Raw genomic sequence first — 10,368 nt, forward strand, 5'->3', positions numbered from 1 at the left:
CAAGCTTCTCCTAAGTCTCGAGTTATTGTCTGCTGTCCTGAACCGCCCCCGGGTCGTCCCCTTATATACACGGGTGACGCCCGTCGGTTCACAGAGTCCTAACATCGGTTCATATTCGTATCCGGGTTAGTCTCTCCTTATTCCTATCTTACACTACAAGTTTACATACAGATGCCGGTTTACGGCTACAAGTCTTAAACCGACTACGGGCCTCAGGCCCTCATCTATCTTCTTGGGCTTTAACACTCTTGAGTTACTGATGAAGTTAACCCGGCCCACAAAGGCCGGTTTACGCCCAATAGTAATACTCCCAACAGGATCTATCATGTAATCGAGTTAGTTTTGTTAGGGTTTGATCCCTAGTGTCCACTATGTTGTGAGATTGATGTTGCTATAACTTTGCTATGCTTAATGCTTGTCACTAGGGCCCGAGTGCCATGATTTCAGATCTGAACCTATTATGTTTTCATCAATATATGAGTGTTCTTGATCCTATCTTGCAAGTCTATAGTCACCTATTATGTGTTATGATCCGTTAACCACGAAGTGACAATAATCGGGATACTTACCGGTGATGACTGTAGTTTGAGGAGTTCATGTATTCACTATGTGTTAATGCTTTGTTCCGGTTCTCTATTAAAAGGAGGCCTTAATATCCCTTAGTTTCTGTAAGGACCCCGCTGCCACGGGAGGGTAGGACAAAAAATGTCATGCAAGTTCTTTTCCATAAGCACGTATGACTATATTCGGAATACATGCCTACATTACATTGACGAACTAGAGCTAGTTCTGTGTCACCCTAGGTTATGACTGTTACATGATGAACCACATCCGGCATAATTCTCCATCACCGATCCATTGCCTACGAGCTTTCCATATATTGTTCTCCGCTTATTTACTTTCTGTTGCTATTGCTATCATCACTACAAAATACCAAAAACATTACTTTTACTACCGTTACCTTTTGTTACCGTTACCACTACTATCATATTACTTTGCTACTAAATACTTTATTAATTTTCCAGGTTTGGTTGAATTGACAACTCAGCTGCTAATACTTGAGAGTATTCTTTGGCTCCCCTTGTGTCGAATCAATAATGTGGGTTGAATACTTTACCCTCAAAAACTGTTGCAATCCCCTATACTTGTGGGTTATCAAGACTATTTTCTAGTGCCGTTGCCGGGGAGCATAGCTCTATTCTTTGAGTCAATTGGGATATATATCTTCTTATCATTATGAAGAACTTGAGAGATCCAAAAACCAAGATCTATCCCTCAACTACGAGGGGAGGTAAGGAACTGCCATCTAGCTATGCACTTGATTCACCTTCTGCTTTGAGTAAGCTTGCGACACCTGCACCTGCTTCTACTATTCGTTCTGATATGTCGCATGTTATTGATGATGCCACTTCTGTTATGCATGATACTTATGATGAAACTACCTCTATGGCTGATACTACTATGCCACTTAGTGATTTTCTTGATGAACAACTTGCTAGGTCTAGAGAGATTGAAAATATTGAATCTGATAATACTGATGAAAGTGATGATGAAGAATCACTTGTTATTCCTAAGGGTTATGTTTTTTATCAAGAAGCTTCATTAGCTATTTTAGCTTGCAAAAATAGAAATGAACTCAAAAGGTTATTAGCTAAATGGAGTAAGCAATCTCTAAATGCTAGAATGAAACCTGACCCTGCTTTTGCTACTTCACTATCTTTGTTACTAATAAGGATTATGAATTCTCTGTTGATCCTGATATAATTACTTTGGTTGAATCTTATCCTTTTCATGGTTATGAATCTGAAATTGTTGTGGCACATCTTACTAAATTGAATGATATAGCCACCCTGTTCACTAAAGATGAGAGAACTCGTTACTTTTACATCCTTAAAATATTTCCGTTCTCATTAAAGGTGATGCTAAGATATGGTTTAATTCTCTTGATACTGGTTGTGTGCATAGTCCCCAGGATATGATTTATTACTTCTCTGCTAAATATTTCCCTGCTCATAAGAAACAAGCTGCTTTAAGGGATATATATAATTTTGTGCAAATTGAAGAAGAGAGTCTCCCACAAGCTTGGGGGAGGCTTCTCCAATTACTTAATGCTTTGCCTGATCATCCTCTTAAGAAAAATGAAATACTTGATATCTTTTATAATGGACTAACCGATGCCTCCAGAGATTACTTGGATAGTTGTGATGGTTCTGTTTTCAGGGAAAGAACGCCGGATGAAGCTGAAATTCTATTGAATAATATGTTGACAAATGAAAATAATTGGACACTTCCGGAGCCAATTCCTGAGCCTATTCTTAACCAACTCCGAAGAAGAGGGGTATTCTATTTCTCAGTCCTCAAGATATGCAAGAGGCAAAGAAATCTATGAAAGAGAAAGGTATTAAAGCTGAAGATGTTAAGAATTTACCTCCTATTGAAGAAATACATGGTCTTAATTTACCGCCTGTTGAAGAAACATGTAATCTTAATCCATTACCTATTGAAGAAACTCATGGTCTTGATAACCCAACATAGGTAGTAAAGGTAAATTCTCTCTACAGATATGATAAAGCTGAAATCCCATTTACTAAATTTGCTAGCCCATGCTTAGATGAGTTTGATAAATTTATGGCTAAGCAAGAAGACTTTAATGCTTATTTAGGTAGACAATTGAAATAATATTCAAATATGCTTGAACACTTGGGTGATTATATGGCTAATGTTAAAGGTGAACTTAAACTTATTAGTAAACATGCTTCTATGGTTACCACTCAAGTAGAACAAGTACTTAAAGCTCAAAATGATTTGCTCAATGAATTGAATAGTAAAGATAATGATAATGTTGTTAGAGTGGCTACTAGAACTGGTAGAATGACTCAGGAACCTTTGTATCTTGAAGGCCACCCTAAGAGAATTGAGCAAGATTCTCAGAGAAATAATATAGATGTACGTAGTTCTTCTAAAAAGAAGAAAAAGAAAAATGATAGGACTTTGCATGCTTCTAGTGATCCTATTGTTGAAACACCTGAGAATCCAAATGATATTTATATTTCTGATGCTAAAACTCAATCTGGTAATGAACCTGAAACTAGTGGTAATGTTAATGATAATGTTCATAATGATGCTCAACCTAGTAATGATAATGATATAGAAATTGAACCTGCTGTTGATCTTGATAACCCACAATCAAAGAATCAACGTTATGATAAGAGAGACATTGTTGCTAGGAAACATGGTAAAGAAAGAGAACCATGGGTTCAGAAACCCATGCCTTTTCCTCCCAAACCATCCAACAAAAAGGATGATGAGGATTTTGAGCGCTTTGCTGAAATGATTAGACCTATCTTTTTGTGCGATTAACTGATATGCTCAAAACCAATCCTTATGCTCAGTACATTATATATATTATTACAAATAAAAGAAAGATACCGGAAGCTGAAATTTCCACCATGCTTGCTAATTATACTTTTAAGGGTGGAATACCAAAGAAACTTGGAGATCCCGGTGTACCAACTATACCATGCTCCATTAAAAGAAATTATGTTAAAACTGCTTTATGTGATCTTGGAGCCAGTGCTAGTGTTATGCCTCTGTCTTTATATCGTAGACTTGATTTGAATAAGTTCACACCTACTAAAATATCTTTGCAAATGGCTGATAAATCAACTGCTATACCTGTCGGTATTTGTGAGGATGTGCCTGTTGTAGTTGCAAACATTACTATTTTAACGGACTTTGTTATTCTTGATATTCCCGAGGACGATAGTATGTCTATTATTCTTGGAAGACCCTTTTTGAATACTGCAGGGGCTGTTATTGATTGCACTAAAGGCAATGTCACTTTTCATGTTAATGGTCATGAGCATACGGTACACTTTCGGAGGAAACAACCTGAAGTTCATAGTATCAACTCTATTGGAAAAATGCCATCGATTATATTTGGAGGTTTTGAATTTCCTCTTCCTACTGTCAAGAAGAAATATGATATTCTTATTATTGGGGATGTGCATATCCCCGTTGAGGAAACATAGTGTTATTCGAAATTTCTCTGGTTCCATGTTATTCGGAATGAGTTCGTTAACAAGACTTGATCAACCTTGTTAGTGGATTCCTTTTGATGATCATGAGATGGATGAAACTAGAAGGCACAACCTTCTGTACCCCACTTTTACTTTCTGATATTTATATTAAATAAAAAAAAATATTTTTTATATGTTATCTGATTATCCGTGCAATATAAAAATACCCCGAAAATAAAAGTTCTCCAAATGCCCTGAAATTTAAATATGTTTTTTTCAGAATATTTGAGAATATTTGGCACTAAGAACCCAGTAGGGGGCCAACCACCTGCCCACGAGGGTGGAGGGCGCACCCTACCCCCTGGGCGCGCCCCCTGCCTCGTGGGCCCACAGTGGCCCTCCTCGACTTATCCTTTCACCCATACACTTCTTCTTCCTCCCACAAACACGAATAACCAGCTCAAACTAGAGTCCAAGCTCGTTTTGCTGCCATTTTCGATCTCCTTGCTCAAAGCACCTCTCACAAAACTGCTTGGGGAGATTGTTCCTTGGTATGTGACTCCTCCATTGGTCCAATTAGTTTTTGTTCTAGTGCTTTATTCATTGCAAATTTTTGCTGCTTAGGAGACCCTGTTCTTGAGTTTGCATGTCAAATTTATATGGTTCCAAGTAGTTTTGATGCATGATATAGGCTCTAGGCACTTGTAGGAGTAGTTCCTATCAATATTATTGAGTTTGGTTTACTTTTATTTTGAAGTTACTAAAAATTTCAGAATTTTTCAGAAAATGATGAGGAGACTTTTGAGGGGCTCATCGAGCCAAAGCTCGAAGGAAAAGGCACCAAAGCCTCAGTATAATCTGCCTCGCACCGCGGAGGTTCAGGCGTGTGAATGGCCTTCCGAGGATTTCTTGAGAGCAGCCGGGATTTATGAAGATTTTCATGAATTGGCTAAGAATGTAGGCCTCATCGTTTTCCTCCACAACCAATGCGATCAGTATCTCTTACTCACAAATATCTTTGTGCAAAACTTCCATTTCCATTCTAGGAGCTCACCACCTACAGTGGAGTTTTATTTATATGATGAGCATAAGGAGATGTCACTTTATGGTTTTTGTCGGATTTGTTAGTCCCTTTTGAGGGCAAGAAAGAAGAACCACATCGCGATGATGTGGAGGGGTTTATTGATATTATCACTATAGGGGAAACAAGGAAGGTTTCCGATGCACGAATCACTAGCATACATTTTCCTGTTTTACGTTATTTTGCATTATTTGCTAGTCATTGCTTAATTGGTCATGGAAACTGTGGAAACCTTAGTATCCCTGATATTATTATTTTGCTCCATGGTTTATATGGTGATAATTTTGTTAGTATGGGCGGCATTATTGCCAAACGGTTAATCCAAACCGTACAAAGGGCCCCATCTTTGGAGGCATCTATGCTTCATGCCTAGCTGCACATTTTAACATACCTATTAGGCATTATGAGAAGGAAGAAAAAGTGATGCCTCATGTTTATCTAGATTATAAAATTATGGTGGCACATGATTTTATTGTTAAGAATAGGGAAGGAGAGCTTAAATATCAACTGTTCTTTAATAAACATCATACCGAGACTATTACCCTGCCTGCTCCTTCTTTGTTTGATTTATCTGTAGGCCAGTACCTTGTTCCATTGAAGGCTATTCACGCCTACCGGAACCCTGCACCAGCTGTGGAGCCAGAGCCAGAACCACAAGTTGATCCTTCACGACAGTCTAATTACCAGTGGGATCCGGAGATGATTGTCAGCCAGTGGCAATCGGAGTCTTCCTCTTCTTCTTCGCAGTACGACCCCAACTATTATTACGGATATCCGCTAGGCCAGCCGTGACCATAGACCAACTTAGGCGAAAAGCCTAAGCTTGGGGGAGTACGTATTTCCCACTAACATTACATTTATGTTCACACACTCATTCCTAGATGTCGGTGCTCATACTTTTTCATTGTTATCATCCATGCTAGTTTATCTCCCTTTTTATGCTCTCTTCTTGTGTGTTTAATAAACCTTAAGAAAAACCAAAGAATTAGTTGTAGCTTTTAATCAGATTAATTTCCATGCTTGTAGTAGTAATTAATAAGAAGAAAACCCAAAAAGATTTCCTGTTCTTCTTTTGCTTGTTGGGAGCTTTCCTGTGTAAATAGTTTTATTTCTTTTCTTTTCTTTGGGGGTCGATAGGAGAAGACCATGATTAAATTGCCGAAGGGGCTCTTATATGCATTAATGTTGATCTGACAAAAGAGCCCATATTGCCTTGTCTTCTCCTGTTTATTGAATGCCTGCAGATTCCAGCTTAGTCCAATGCACGTGCACTATTATTATTATTCACGTCATTCGGTCGTGCAAGTGAAAGGCAATTATGACGATATATGATGGACTGGCTGAGATGAGAAAAGCTGGTATGAACTCGACCTCTTTTGTTTTTGTAAATATGATTAGTTCATCGTTCCTGATTCAGCCTATTATGAATAAACATGTTTGCAATGACAACTAGAGATCATAGTTTCTTGTGCCATGCTTGATTAGCTATGAGTTATAATGGTTTAGCTTGCGTGCCAACATGCTATTGAGATGGTTATGATGTGGTATGATAGGGTGGTATCCTCCACTGAATGAATTAAGTGACTTGACTTGGCTCATGTTCACGCATGTAGTTGAAACAAAATCAACATAGCCTTCATGATATTTATGTTCATGGTGGATTATATCCTACTCATGCTTGCATTCGGTGTTGATTAATTTTAATGCATGTTCATGACTGTTGTCGCTCTCTAGCTGGTCGCTTCCCACTCTTTTGCTAGCCTTCACCTGTACTAAGCGGGAATACTGCTTGTGCATCCAATCCCTTAAACCCCAAAGTTATTCCACATGAGTCCACTATACCTACCCATATACGGTATCTACCTGCCGTTCCAAGTAAATTTGCATGTGCCAAACTCTAAACCTTCAAATAAATATCCTGTTTTGTATGCTCGAATAGCTCATGTATCAACTAGGGTTGTCTGTATCTTCCATGTTAGGCGGGTTATTCTCAAGAGTGGACTCCGCTCCTCACTCACGAGATAAATGGCTGGTCACCGGGATGCCCAGTCCCATGCTTTATGCAAACTAAATCAAAATAATTGCAAACAAAACTCCCCCTGGGACTCTTGTTAGTTGGAGGCACTCGTTGTTTCGAGCAAGCCATGGATTGATGCTTGCGGTGGAAGGGGGAGTATAAACTTTACCATTCTGTTTGGGAACCGCCTATAATGTGTGTAGCATGGAAGATATTGCCATCTCTTGGTTGTTATGTTGACAATGAAAGTATACCGCTCAAAATATTATTCACCACTGTCTCAAAACCGAGCTCTGGCACCTCTACAAATCCTTGCTTCCCTCTGCGAAGGGCCTATCTATTTACTTTTATGCCGAGTCATCATCCTCTTATTAAAAAGCACCTGTTGGAGAGCACCGCTGTCATTTGCATTCATTACTGTTAGTTTACATTGAGTATGACTTGGTTGGATCTCTTTTACCATGAATTACAATGTCTAGTCAGTCCTTGGTCTTTAAAGGTGCTCTGCATTTATGTTTTGCGGTCTCAGAAAGGGCTAGCGAGATACCACCTTGTTATATCATATTATGATTGTTTTGAGAAAGTGTTGTCATCCGAGATTTATTATTATAGCTCGCTAGTTGATTATGCTATTGATATGAGTAAACTTGATACCTATGCGTTATTGCAAATGTGGTTAGTTATAATCTTTGCTGAAAACTTGAATGCTGGTTTACATATTTACAACAACAAGAGCAAACAGAGTTTGTAAAAGTTTTTCTTTATCTCTTTCAGTTTGTCAACTGAATTGCTTGAGGACAAGCAAAGGTTTAAGCTTGGGGGAGTTGATACGTCTCCGTCGTATCTACTTTTCCAAACACTTTTGCCCTTGTTTTGGACTCTAACTTGCATGATTTGAATGGAACTAACCCGGAATGACGCTGTTTTCAGCAGAATTAGCATGGTGTTATTTATGTGCAGGAACAAACGTTCTTGGAATGACCTGAAACTTCACGGAGCAACTTTTCAGAAAATATGAAAAAATACCTGCAAAGATGAAGGCCAGGGGGCCCAGCACATCTCCACGAGGGTGGGGGCACGCCTGCCACCCTAGGGCGCGCCCCCTACCTCGCGCGCCCCCAACTCCATATATTGTGTTTCGGGGAGAGAAGAATTCATCGCGTTTTACAATACGAAGCCGCCGCCAAGCCCCAAAACCTCTCGGGAGGGCTGATCTGGAGTCCGTTTGGGGCTCCGGAGAAGGGAATCCGTCGCCATCGTCATCATCAACCATCCTTCATCACCAATTTCATGATGCTCACCACCGTAGTGAGTAATTCCATCGTAGGCTTGCTGGACGGTGATGGGTTGGATGGGATCTATCATGTAATCGAGTTAGTTTTGTTAGGGTTTGATCCCTAGTGTCCACTATGTTGTGAGATTGATGTTGCTATGACTTTGCTATGCTTAATGCTTGTCACTGGGGCCCGAGTGCCATGATTTCAGATCTGAACCTATTATGTTTTCATCAATATATGAGTGTTCTTGATCCTATCTTGCAAGTCTATAGTCATCTATTAGGTGTTATGATCCGTTAACCCTGAAGTGACAATAATCGGGATACTTACCGGTGATGACCGTAGTTTGATGGGTTCATGTATTCACTATGTGTTAATGATTTGTTCCGGTTCTCTATTAAAAGGAGGCCTTAATATCCCTTAGTTTCCGTAAGGACCTGATACATCTCCATCGTATCTACTTTTCCAAACACTTTTGCCCTTGTTTTGGACTCTAACTTGTATGATTTGAATGGAACTAACCCGGACTGACGTTGTTTTCAGCAGAATTGCCATGGTGTTGTTTTATGTGCACAAAACAAATATTCTCAGAATGACCTGAAACTCCACGGAACATCTTAGGAAAAAATCCTCGCCAAAGATGAAGACCAGGGGGCCCACACCCTTCTCATTAGGGTGGGGGGTGCCCCCCCTAGGGCGCGCCCCCTACCTCGTGGGCCCCCTGGATGCCCTCCGACGCCAACTCCAACTCTATATATTTGCTTTTGGAGAGAAAAAAATAAGAGAGAAGAAATCATCGCGTTTTACGATACGAAGCTGCCGCCAAGCCCTAAAACCTCTCGGGAGGGCTGATCTGGAGTCCGTTCGGGGCTCCGGAGAGGGGGATTCGTCGCCGTCGTCATCATCAACCATCCTCCATCACCAATTTCATGATGCTCACCGCCGTGCGTGAGTAATTCCATCATAGACTTGCTGGACGGTGATGGGTTGGATGAGATTTATCATGTAATCGAGTTAGTTTTGTTAGGGTTTCATCCCTAGTATCCACTATGTTCTCAGATTGATGTTGCTATGACTTTGCCATGCTTAATGCCTGTCATTAGGGCCCGAGTGCCATGATTTCAGATGTGAACCTATTATGTTCTCATGAATATATGTGAGTTCTTGATCCTATCTTGCAAGTCTATAGTCACCTACTATGTGTTATGATCTGGCAACCCCGAAGTGACAATAATCGGGACCACTCCCGGTGATGACCATAGTTTGAGGAGTTCATGTATTCACTATGTGCTAATGCTTTGTTCTGGTTCTCTATTAAAAGGAGGCCTTAATATCCCTTAGTTTCCAATAGGACCCCGCTGCCACGGGAGGGTAGGACAAAAGATGTCATGCAAGTTCTTTTCCATAAGCACGTATGACTATATACGGAATACATGCCTACATTACATTGATGAATTGGAGCTAGTTCTGTGTCACCCTATGTTATGACTGTTACATGATGAACCGCATCTGGCATAATTATCCATCACTGATCCGGTGCCTATGAGTTTTCCATATACTGGTTCTCGCTTATTTACTTTCCCGCTGCTACTGTTACGAATCACTACAAAATACCAAAAACATTAATTTTGCTGTCTTTACTTTTGTTGCCGCTACCACCATTATCATATTACTTTTCTACTAAACACTTTGCTGCAGATACTAACTTTCCAGGTGTGGTTGAATTGACAACTCAGCTGCTAATACTTGAGAATATTCTTTGGCTCCCCTTGTGTCGAATCAATAAATTTGGGTTGAATACTCTACCCTCGAAAGCTGTTGTGATCCCCTATACTTGTGGGTTATCAAGACTAATTTCTGGCGCCGTTGCCGGGGAGCATAGCTCTATTCTTTGAGTCACTTGGGATTTATATCTGCTGGACATTATGAAGAACTTGAGAGATCCAAAAACCAAGATCTATCCCTCAACTACGA

This window comes from Triticum urartu, chromosome 1A (assembly GCF_056163025.1).
Source record: "Triticum urartu cultivar PI428250 chromosome 1A, HENAU_Tu73, whole genome shotgun sequence".
In the NCBI taxonomy this organism is placed as follows: Eukaryota; Viridiplantae; Streptophyta; class Magnoliopsida; order Poales; family Poaceae; genus Triticum; species Triticum urartu.